Raw genomic sequence first — 12,675 nt, 5'->3', positions numbered from 1 at the left:
GAATTTTTTATTAGACTAGTACCTTTGCATCACGAGATAAGCTAGGAGTGCTTTGCAACATATAAAAAGAAAAACAAATCAGATCAATATTGAGGTAAGTTGAAAAAGTTCTTGGCTCAGAGCAGGCAGACAGCTGGGGCGTTTCCCTATGGTACTAGGGCTCCTTCATACAGTTCAAAGACATGCGAGTTAGGCTAATTAGGCCACCTCTAAATTCCCTTGGGTGTGAATGTGTCAGCCTTGTGACTGTGATATGTTATCTCTTGCTCGTTGAAACTTTTGGAACAGGTCCAGCCTGCCAAGCATCTCTATGTATATTGTGTATTGTATAATTCATTTTCTTGTAAAGTAACTTAGAGAAACTTTTAAAGTGCTTTTATAAATAAAATGCATTATTATTATTATTTTTAGAATACACAGTTACTGTTGTAAATGCAACAAAAGCCAGGTTTGTTTCCAGACTCGGAGAGGTTTATTATTTTGTGATTGAACACAGTTTTTAACCTAAATAAGTAGAAAAAGAAAAAAGGTACTTGACAATTTGTGCGGCATTAAAGGGCTCAACAGTTAATCACAAGCAGACAGTCAGAGTGGGTCATTGGGTCATGAAGGCAAGTATCAAGTATGACAGACAAACTGTTGTGGGACTAAATATCTCTTGTGTGTTTGTGTGTGTGTGTGTGTGTGTGTGTGTGTGTGTATGTGTGTGTGTGTGTGTGTGTGTGTGTGTGTGTGTGTGTGTGTGTGTGTGTGTGTGTGTGTGTGTGTGTGTGTGTGTGTGCACATGAATGCAGACCTTGGTGCTAACTTTGAATATTTAAAATGCAAGAAAGTGACAGACTGGTCTAGGCCCATATGAAAAGGAGTATCTTATCTTATGTAAAGTGAGGTTGGTGAAGACAGAAACCCCCTGCTCCTGTATCTCACCCCCTCCCTTCTTACATTCAGTACAGACCTCTGCATGAACCCCTTTGCCCCACTGAGCCTGCCTCAAGCCTTCCCTGGGCAGATCTACTCAGACAGGCTCGACTGTTGAGCTGTTGACAGAGCTCAACAATCACCCGTGAGACAACAGCCTCACCACCGTTCACCAGATCAGCATCTCAGAATGACATGTGGCTGAAGAATATGCCGGTTATGCCAGGCATGCAGAGTGGATGACATGACAAAAAAGAAACACAAAAAACAACAGTCACACCCTACTGTAGGCATTGACACATCATGTTTGACCACTTCTGCTTTTCAGCTGCAGGTAGAAAATCCGGACTTCAACTTTAAAGGCTGAGAAAATTAATATAAAATTTTGTTTAAATAGAACACAAAAGAAAAACAGGTGGAAGGGAAATATGATTGGTTTAGATTTGTAGGATAAAATAAAAAATAAATCTCGAATTGAGACTCCCAGAAACCAAAATCCTCAGAGACTGTCTCCGACCTTTAGTTTTGTAAGTCAAAGCGCAAAAACTGACTTCTACTGGAAATGCTTAGCAGTTGGGAATACTTTCACTGAGGACTGACAGCATGTGTAACCAGTTGAGGTCTCAGCAACATGCATGTCTAGCATGCCCTGCAGCAGGTGTGAAAGCACCTGCCAGCACATACAAAAACCCTTTAACTTCCCTTCAGACTCACGGCTTCAGCTGACTTGGACATGTTCAATGGAGAGGGATGTCACAGCAAAACGAAGACTCTTAAGATAAGGAGGTAAGGCGTAGGAGGTGATTATTATGTCTATATATGTGAGTATTTATGTGTACTTTATCAGGCCACATCATCCTTTTAATGTGATCTCCAAAACCCGTGCATCCAGTCTTCTCCATCAAAACAACAGCTGAGTCTCTGGTGGAACAGGTGGTCAGTGAAACCAGACCACTGAACAAATGGTCTCTGATGTTCTTTGCTTTCTGTTTTACATTTTCTCTTTTTCTCATGCATCTCAGCTCAAGTTATTTTGGGTTCTTGGTGGCGTCAGCATAGTTTTTTCAACAGCTGAGCTTAGGAGACAGACAATAAAGTAAACAATGGCATTTTGGGGTGTATGTGCCATAAAATCCCTCTGACTGACACCAACAAGGTGGCAGCAGTGCCAGACTTTAAAAAACAAAAAAGGAAGTAATGTAAAAATCAAAGTAAATCAGGAAGAGGCATGGGTATTCATTTTCAGTCTGTTCCAATACCAGGTAAATAGTCTAGACAGTCAGGCAAACAGCAAAGTGTTCCCTGAAAGTCTGACTAAAAACAAACACCAGGCAACACAAATGATCAGATGTAATGCTAGAGGTAATTGTTCAGGTAAAATAACCTATTTTCTTTTCCTGGCATCAACTCTGATTAAGCAGATTACTAATCTTACCAAGTCCAGACTTGGCCATACATGACTAGAAGAGTGAGAACAACATGTCGACTAGCTCAAAGGCTTCAAAGCTCTCAACACTTGCAGTTAATTTGATGCTGAAGGACTAAGACAAAGATGTTTTCCATTCAGGCTGCTTGTGAGGGGACTGTGAGCTGTCTTAAATCACTGACTGGATGGTAAACAGGTTTTTAGGGTCTGTTATGCTTCATCTTTAGGTCCTAGCTGCTTATTTCCTGTGTTGAGTCTCCAGTCTGCTGATAGTATTGTGTTGGGGTCAGGAAGAAAAGGAAACCAGTGACTGCCACTCCTTCTACAACAGGTTCAATGGAAACTGAAAAAAGAGTGTGACAACAAAATCTGTCTTCCTTGATCTCCTTGGTCGAGAAAAGGCCTTTTTTTTTCTGAAGGCTTCACAGCCTAAAATACGCAGAATTAGCATTTGTAGCCAGAGAAAGGGACCTGAGTGAAACCACATGATGGTCAGTTTGCAGTAGTGGTATTTTGCTTTTTGAATCATCAACTCGGGACAGCCATTACGTATTGCAGCTGGTTGGAAAAATGCACATTGAACAGCTTTTTTTTCAAGTGGTGACGGGTGGGTTGACTGTTGTGGGGGGATGAGGGTGTCAAACAGATTGAATCTTAAGGAAAAAAGTGAGTCAGCAGCAGACAAAACATGTCATCCTATCACGTCTCTGTTAGTGTAGGTGAAGTGAGGCAGAGGAGGTGAGAAAGTGTGAGGTGGGTTAATAAAGACTGTGATTAAACAGTACATGAGAAATGCAGATATTGAATGTATATGGCTAAAACACTTAAAAGGTAAGGCTTAAATTTGATGGCCTGGTTGCTTACAGGATACTAGACGACATCATTTCCTGTTATGACACAGATCTAAATCTAGCCTGTGTATATAAGATCTCTGAGCACTTTTTGCCACCACAAACATTTTGCTTCACAGAGCATACTGAATCTCACCCAGCTGGATATCACTGAGTTTGAGCAGAGAAGCAGCTCCCATAAAAGAATCACAAGCTCTTATAGTTTTCATAGAAGCATCAACAAATCCTAACATTTTCATGAGGCAATTATCTGAATGGTCTCACTGAATTTTAAGCTACACTTTTCATCTATTTTTAGTGGAATGGTAAAGCACAAATCCTCTTGTACATATATTTCTACTTTCCTTGACCAGTAATAAACATCTCTTTTGGGCTTACAATCAATCGTAATCTGAGTAGCAATCAGATTTAGAGCAAAGGATTATACTGGAGCAAAGTTGTGAGATAAGACGGAGTCTGGCAGCAGTCAACTAGGAGCATGGAAACTGTGAGAGCAGTGAGATACACCACACCACAACGTTTGGGGAAGATAAAAGGTGACTGTGTGTGTGCGTGTGTGCGTGTGTGTGTGTGTGTGTGTGTGTGTGTGTGTGTGTGTACATGTGGGTTTTAGTGGGCAAAGAGCCCACTGGGTTGAGATTCTCAAGTAAAGCCGTCATCAGTGTGTAGAAGTTCATACCAACAGAATTTAGGACAGACACAAATTGAACTTGTTTGGTTGAAGATGAGGTTCCTCATAGCTCATCTCTGTGGCTGGCACAAAAACCCTCTCCAAACTGCTGATGGCGTGAGTGACAAAGAAGGAGACGACAGATGTGTTCTTTTTACTACTGAATGATTAGTCAGTGCTGCGTGTTCAGCCAAGGGACGGTCTGGCTCTGAGATCAGACAAGCTTGGGGCTATGAACTCATTCAACATGGTTAACCACACAGAAGAGACATACTCCCATTTATTATTAGTATGAATTATAAACCGTCCTGTGCAGATCACCTTCCACCTGGGGTCTGACATTACCACTCACACAGTAACAAAGACGAGTAAGAACATCACCGGTCATTCTCACGGTTTAGATATGGAGGAAACTATTTTCATCTGCATTACAATTAAAAAGATCAAAAATAGGGATGTAAAAGCATCAATACTATTTCTAAGGCTGGGCAATATGGCCAAAAATATTATCTCAGATTTTTCACAACAACCTTAATTTACTATTTTTCTTCCCCTTCTTAAAAAAAACCCAACGAAAAATTACAAAGAAAAGACTTGAATGGGCACCATATTGTAACCTTGGTTATTTTTGCGTTATTTTCATTAATTAAGTTTATTAAATTAATTTATGTTGCTTAATAAGATGCAGAGTACACTATGGTGGATTTGATTCAATTCAGCAGACAAATTCCACAGTATTATTTTGGGATTACAGAATTAAGTTTCCTATCATTATTATTTCACTTTCGTTCACAGCACTTTGAGTATTATTTTTGTTTGTATGAATAACATTTAAGTTGATATTTTACATCCCCTTGTCTTGTCATGAACATAAATTATCATTGTTTCAGGAGGGACAGGTATGGTTGTGACAGTTTAGATCAGGGGTTCCCAAACTTTTCAGTCCGCGACCCCCAAAAGATAGGTGCCAAAGACTCATGACTCCCAATGTCCCTCAAAGTGATTTAATGTGGCTTCATTTAGCTGTTCTGCAGAAAACTAGCCTACCTATATGAGCCTGTGGCTGTGTTTCCTGCTCCTTTATGAATTAACCTATTGCTACTGATTTTTTTGATAATTAACTGTTCACTAAACCCTAAATTTAGGCAAAAAGAAAGGCAGAAAACTCATTACATTTTCTATTTTCAAGGTTTTATTTCAAGCGTATCTACTATTTTTGTTGATATTATTTACTGTAATGGGTAAATTGTATTATTATTTGATAACTAAAAAAAAAAAAACATTCTTGAAGACATCTCACGACCCCCCCATTTGTGTCTCGCAACCCCCAAGGGGGTCCCGACTCACACTCTGGGAACCCCTGGTTTAGAGTGAACCAAACCAATTTTAGGTGACTGGCGAGACTGTAGCACTGTGTCTCTTTTGGGAATAAACTTTTCGTTAATGCTAGCAGCATGTCATTGTTGTGTGTGTCTTTGTGGGGAGTAAACAGGGGGAGGTTGTTGGTTTGGAAGCCCAAGAGGAGTGGTGGAGAAAGTTCAAGAGAAAAAACAGATTTAAATTTTTTTTAAATCATCAAGCACAAATCCAACTTACCACTTTTATTGCTTTATCGCCCAGCCCTACTTCTACATTGGAGGGTTCTAATCTCCCAGAAAACTATCACAAGCCTCATTTCTGGGAGCGATTATTTTTCTGTCTGTTTCCAGTATACCTAAATCCTAAACGACAGACTGGAGGTGTCTACACTAGACCTTTTTCACATTTAATAAGACCCAATACACGTCATATTTCAACCACAGTTTTGTACATCGTTTTGTTGATTTCTGGACTGGAAGTCTAAAGTAATCATTACAAAAATAACTAGTCTCATTCACCACAACAATCTGCCAAGACTGTCATGTAATGCTCTCTGCTTGTGATTACACAGGCGATAGGCTCATGGTGATTATGAAAGGAACAAGCAAATGATTCCAATTCAGAAAAAGAAGGAGGCAAACGAGCGACCACATGGCTCTAATTCCCACATCAAGTCTCAAGTCGCAGATGGCTTCATAGCTCCAGTTTTTAATTGATGTCAGATACACAGTGAGTGTGTGCATGTAAGCAGGCATGTGCCCGTAAGAGGCAGAAAATAGCACACAGAGAGCAAGAGATAAGGGCTGTAAAGGGAAGTGGCGCCTTAATTCTCAGCAGGTCAGGCTGCATTGCAAATAAATTTGACATTTTGCCTCCCATTATGCCTAAAATGTGTGACCAGTGATTTGGTGATTTCTCATGTTTTATTGTACCACTTCAGACTAATATATTGTATTAGCCAATAATAAAAGGTATCAATTTCTCTGTGATTCACTGTTTAGAAGTTGAGGACGCTCCACTGCTCACGTTAACAAATTACTGCCATGTTCATCCACCTGAACAGATCTTTTAAATTCCTCTCTACACCATACGGATTTGTTTAAACAAAGTCATATTATAAAGAGGGAATCCCCTCAGAGTCACCCTACAGGAAATCTAAGCAGGCTGGTGTGAGATGTCAGACAGTCATTACTTTCTTCAAACCACGGTATGGAGTCCAGATGGAACTTCAGCGATACAAGAAGGCTGCTCTAACTCGAGAACTTTAGGCTCAAAGGGTGAGTGTGAGCCGTAGAGTCTGATCTTGTTTTCCATCTTTTAACATGTTACCCTTAATGATCAGTCATGACGATGACGCGTGGATGTAAATAGAGCCCAGATACTCCAATCCCATCACCAACCAGACAATAACAAGGATGCAACTGTCAGAGCCCCATGCTGGCCAACATGTGTTTTGCAGGTGTGATGTGGAGTGGACAATGGGCAATTGTCTAGTGCTGCCCCAGCGGTTTCCCTTAGGACTCTTACGTAATTGCTACTGACTCACAATAACGCATGGCAAACCATGTGCTAACTTTTAATATCCCTTTGACAGAGCTGAACCAAATTAGACTGAGTAATCTGCTTAAGAAAAAGGAGTGGATGATACCAAATGATGCACAAAAGAGAACACTGCTGGGGCCTTGAAAGCAATCCACAAGAACTTCTTTTTTACAAAAAGTCTTTGTCTTCATGTTGTCTAACCCCCTCTTCCTTCCATCTCCCTTCACTTCTTTTGACGAGCTGTAATATTTGTGTTTATCCATACAAAATAGGAGCAGCACAGTGACTTTGTGACCTAAGGTTGAAAAAGTCCAGAGCAAAGGGACTTGGGGAAAGCACAAAGCTCATAATAGCTTGTTGTCCCCAGGGACTAGTCTGTCCTGCTCCACTCCATACTAAGAAGTGACACTCTGGCCCGTCATTTTTCAAAAGCGTAACAATCAGAGCTCCAGATTCACCAACAACACTTACAATCAAATTCTAATTAACCTTTCCTCACTTTAACAAAGGAAATAACAAGCTGAAGGCTGAGAGAAGGGGCACTCTTACCCCTCACCCTGCATCTGTCCCAGCCTGAGAACCCTCTTGCTCTGCCTCCCCCATAACCTGGGGGGGGGGGGGGGGGGGGGGGGGGGGGGCTAAATATAACAATGACCACACAAAGTTTCAGAAGTTGATGTTACTGGCCAGCCAGCAAGGCCTTGTTTCCCAGAGTGGCAGCACTTTCTCTAAGGGGTGGTATGAGGAATACAGGAATGTCAAGGGAAAAGTATTCATAAACACAAACCCACAGGACCCTGCTGAGAAAGCCACATTCTCATAAAGTGATGCTCTTCCTAACAAGGATCAAGTCACCAGCAGTAAAGTCAGATGAACCAGACCTTGAATATAAGTGCGCTTAATGCACGGTTATAACAGAATGAGAGAAATACACAGTGTTCAGGGAAGTTATGCAACCTCCTTCTATCTGTCATGTTATTTTTAGCACCATTTATTTCCCAACCATCTTAAAAAATATCATTGCTGTCTCCACAGATGTCTCTGTGACTTCCTTCAGTGCATCAAGCTGTCATCAATAAACTAATGACAACATGAGATCTGATATAAAACAAAGTTAACATGGCACCACAGCACAGCACGACACAGAACTATAAGGTGCATTTCGACAAAAAGTTCCGGGGTCTTTTAGCCCCCAGAACTACTTTTCCCAGAACTAAAAGGTTCCTGTGCCCCCATTGTTGTCTGCGTTTCGATTGCGGGCTGAAGTCCCAGGTAGATTGTGCAAATCAGGCCAGTGACGTGTGGAGAAAAAAAATTATATCAAATAATATTTTGAAATCTTAGTAAAAAACTAAACTAGTATGCATTCCCAGGAACTCCTTCTGTGTTTCAACAACTGTGTAAACTCCACAAACACCGTTGCGTTCAACCGAAAGTCCCAGGACCTTTGAAAAGTACTACTAGTACTACAAGAAGGGGCTTTTCAGGGGGGAGATTATCTGAACCCCTGAACTAAATTTAGACCCTGGTTCCTCCGGTCGAAACGCACCTAGTTCAGGGGTAAAGTTCCTGTGGTCGAAAAACGTCTACAGTCTTTAAAATGACAAACTGATTCATTAAGATAAACGTATGAGAGAGCTCAACAGGGCCAAAGGCTCCAGTCAAAAGTTCAATGAACCAAACTCAACTAGTGATTTGGTTCTCATAGTTTTCATGTTCATACCATGATTACAAGTACAGAAACAGAGGATTATGGTACATCCAAGTGGAGCAGACTTACACTGCATGATGGAAACTGTAATCTCACCATGATCCTACAACATAGAGAACTTCAGTATGTGAAGTAAAAACAAACCAGCAGTGGCATCTAAAAAAAACACAAACAAGAGACGATCATGGAGGGGAAATTCCAAGGTACTTTGGGCTTTATATGCCAAAAGACAAACAGCAATTTGAGCAGTTATCCCAAAGAGCCATCAGCCATCCTTCAGTGTTGAAACTGTTTTCAACCTGTGTGACAATCTTCACTCTCAACAGACGCGTGACCTCGATTTCACTAATTAGAGAGCATGGGGAATAGATTTGGCTAATTTATAGACAAACTCTACTCATGCAGATTTCACACTGGTTTCTGGCAGAAGCTTGCTCTGACTCTTCGGCACAAATTAAAGAGCCAACACGCGAACGTGCAGCATGACGATTATTCTGTGTGGCATGTACGGCTGCCACTAACATTTTTCATTTACAGTTGTATTCATTGCCAAAGTTAACAAGGTGTTATCAATAAGTCAGGAAATGGTGTGTTATTAAATCAGTATCCTAATTTCTTTTTAGGATTCATCAATCATTCTTCTATTCACTTTATACTGGAACGGCAAAAAGGAAAATAGCTTCTATACATTCTTTACATCTTCTCTTTAAGAAAAGGTATTGACAGTCCTATTTATTACTTTAACAGCTAACAACTAGGGACATGATTTTGGAATGCTAGAATATTCGTTCACTAAGTAAAAAAGAGTACAATTATTCATCGTTTTCACCAGTGCCTGGTTGTAAAACAGTACTCCCCCCAGACGGTGGCTATAGAGCGTCTTAAAGCTGCTTGCTAACCGCATTAAGTAACAGAAGAAGAATGCTATCTGCATTAAATAGCAAAATAAAAATAAAACATTAGCGACAGTCGCTGCAATTTACGCTGTTTCTTAATCTTACACTACTACACGTGTATTTCCAAAGACTGAGCACGGCTGTAAAATGTAAATACACCAGCCGTCACAGAAACACCGGCATAAAGATCGAGACAGACACTGTCAGTGCCCGCCACTAGCAGCACTCAAGCATCAACCTCCAGTCTCAAAATATGAAGCCAATATGGACGTTTTATAAACTGCAGTTCATTGAGCATCCGCTTGAGGCTGGCTGCAGAAACACCAGAAACCACATACACACCCATTCAAAAAAGACGATCTTTGAGGCTTAAATAAACATGTTTACAGCCTGGTTCAAAAAACGGCTTGGGTCTGAATGGCTAATCACTCTATCGGCACACACTGTACGGGGTGTGAATTATATATATATATATATGTATAAAATTCACCCCCTGTACAGTATGTGCCGATATTGCCGAATGTTTATAATGCGACAGTTCAGTACATATTAAGATTACGAGTTTTGCCCATTTAAGGACATGACTGACTTGACTGACAGGCGGGAACACTGTAGCTGTCAACCCGAAGGCTCAAAGCCCACCTCTTTACCTCACACTAGCTTGACAGCAGTTAGGTTGAGTTCAGCATTTCCAATATGGCTCCCGCCAACGATTGGCTTCAAAACAGGGCTTTGGAAACAGATAGATGACGTCACAGATACCACGTCCATTAAGTATACGGTCCATGGCAGCACCTCATCCTGCTGCTGGTTAACGCAACTGCCACATAAAGGGACCATTAATGGGACAGGTGTGTGTGTGTGTGTGTGTGTGTGTGTGTGTGTGTGTGTGTGTGTGTGTGTGTGTGTGTGTGTTTGCGGGGGAATTTTTCGATTAATTGCCAAATAGATTCAAATGACCACCGAATAGTATTTTGGCTTGAAATGCAAGTCCCTACTGATAACCTTTCAGTGTGGAGTTTGTCTGTAGAGTGTGACGGTTTTCTCCCAGCGTCTGCACGCACACAGGTTTTTTGAACTGGAAACTCAAAATAGCATATGTGTGATGGTGAGTGTGACTGTAGTCCTGTCTACTCCCATGTATATGCTGACATAGGCCCAATGACCTCATGACCCTCCCTGACCAAAACAGGCATCTAAAAAAGAAACACAGAACCTCTACAAAGGCAGAGTTTTGTGAGTCACACAGCACGGCCAAAGCTTCTCTGTCTTCTTCACGGTATGCAAAAAGCTTCACTATCTGGAGCATTTTGTGACACTGGTGCTTTGTGGGCCTTTGACATCTATCATAAAGCCGCCATTCAGGCAGACAATAAAGCTATTGATGCCTCTCAACTGAAATAACATTATGTCAACAGAAAACCAAGAAGGCTGCTACGCACTGAAGAAAGGTTTTAAAGGAAGCATGAAAGGACAATCAAATTAGTATCAATATCAAATTTTTTTTTTCATCAGCAGTGTTTAGCAACCAAACTATACCACAACTTCAAAACTGACGTGCTGTTACATTCATCCAGGGGGAAAAAAAAAGACTACATGGACTACCTAAATGAATTAGTGGTGACTGACAGCAGAAACATGAAAAAGACTTAGTCACCACCTCTGAGGGCACGGAAAAAGGCTGATGCTGCTTACCGAGGCCCATTCACAGGCACAAAAACAAAATATAGGCTCACATGCTTTGCCTCACATGAGGCTCACATCCTGTTGGCATCAGAGGGGGCAGGCAGATATGAATCCATGAGCATGTTGCACCTGAAAGCTTTGGTTTTTATCTGCTTCCTAAAGTCAAACTGAAGTTTAGACTCATGTTAAAGACATACTGTATGTAAAAATGAAATATATATATATTATAAAGACACCAACTGAACGGGCTTTGAAGGTGGTCAAATTGTGTTTTTGGAGGGTCAGTTTTGGAATGAAGCTCAGCTACTGACAACAGCCATTGACTCTATATAGGAAGGACAATTCCTGCCCATTGTGAAGCCAAGCTTTGAAGCAAAAAGACAACCTAAAATCACAGGTGCTCACATATTGTGCTTGTCAGCCGAGGCATGCACTGAAGCGACATGTCTGGTAGGGTTGCGGGTCCTCACATCTGCAACGCTAACCAAAACTACTAATAAAACTTTGAAGATCTTCCAGGTAGTTACAATAAACAGCAGAACAGATTCTTGTGTTCAATTGCAGCAGACACTTGTGGTTATTGAAAGTTATTGAAACAACTTTTGTGTTATTGTGTGTTACATTTTCTCTCACCATCCCTCCTTTACTCTGCTAATCCCATACACAATGCTGCTGGAGCATGCAGAGCTGTCAATCATGATGTCACATCCACTCTTTTTAAAACTTCATTACTAGGGATGCACGATATTGTCGGCACATTATCGGTATCGGCCGATATTGGCTTTAAAATGAACTATCGGATATCGGATATCAGCCAACACGCCGATATCTGCCGATATAATTAACCAATAAAATAATGGGCTGCTGCACACATGTTGGGCTCATGTTTTAAGTTAAATTTGAATTTAAGAAGCAGTCTGTAAGCTACATTTAGCTGACTAATTTAGGCTCATTTACTGACAAAGAGTAAATCATTTTATTTAATTTGGGTTTAATTGCTGTACAGTTGCACTTTTCACATGTTCCCTGTGAACAAAGGTTAAGTTTACTTACTATGTCAATTGTGAAATTGGCCAAATTTGCCCTGGTTGTGGGTCTTATTATGATTGTCTCAGGGAGAGCATCATCCAAGTTTTAAGTAGGATGTATCTTTTGTATGAATTTAGTTTATAATAATACTGCATGCTAATTCCAATACAGAAGAGAATTGATGATCTCTGCAATTAGTTGTGTGGAAAAAAATATCGGTATTGGTAATCGGCAAAATAGGTTGTAAAATATCGGCATAACGGATATCGGCAAAAAAATCCAATATCGTGCATCCCTATGAATTACTAATTAAAACTAAAATTCACAGAAAAATGAGCACTTGGACACCAATCAGCATAAGAACTAACTATAATGACAGAAACCAGATTTAAGTAAAAGTTATTTGGCCTCTGTTCCATCTGTTATCATTATGGAGGCTGGGTTTATGAACTAGTAGACTGCAGCCATTTAGCAGGAGGAGGTCTAAATCATGTGGTTTCACAGACAGTGAAAGCTTTTCGTGTACACTATAATACATAGTGTACGATATTAGCTATCAAAGGGACAATTCTGATTGGTTGACCCAC

General features: G+C 40.6%; 1 protein-coding gene across 4 annotated transcripts in view; it reads right to left on the bottom strand.

Moving 5' to 3' along the window:
• si:dkeyp-19e1.3 (USP6 N-terminal-like protein) overlaps positions 1-12,675 on the bottom strand; it is a 30,701-nt gene that overhangs the window by 11,429 nt on the left and 6,597 nt on the right. The gene's annotated exons all lie outside the window — the stretch shown is intronic.

The sequence above is a fragment of the Notolabrus celidotus genome, chromosome 6 (genome assembly GCF_009762535.1).
Source record: "Notolabrus celidotus isolate fNotCel1 chromosome 6, fNotCel1.pri, whole genome shotgun sequence".
Lineage (NCBI taxonomy): Eukaryota > Metazoa > Chordata > Actinopteri > Labriformes > Labridae > Notolabrus > Notolabrus celidotus.
Note: the sequence above shows the minus strand (reverse complement) of the source record. Positions and strands in the feature narration are given on the sequence as shown.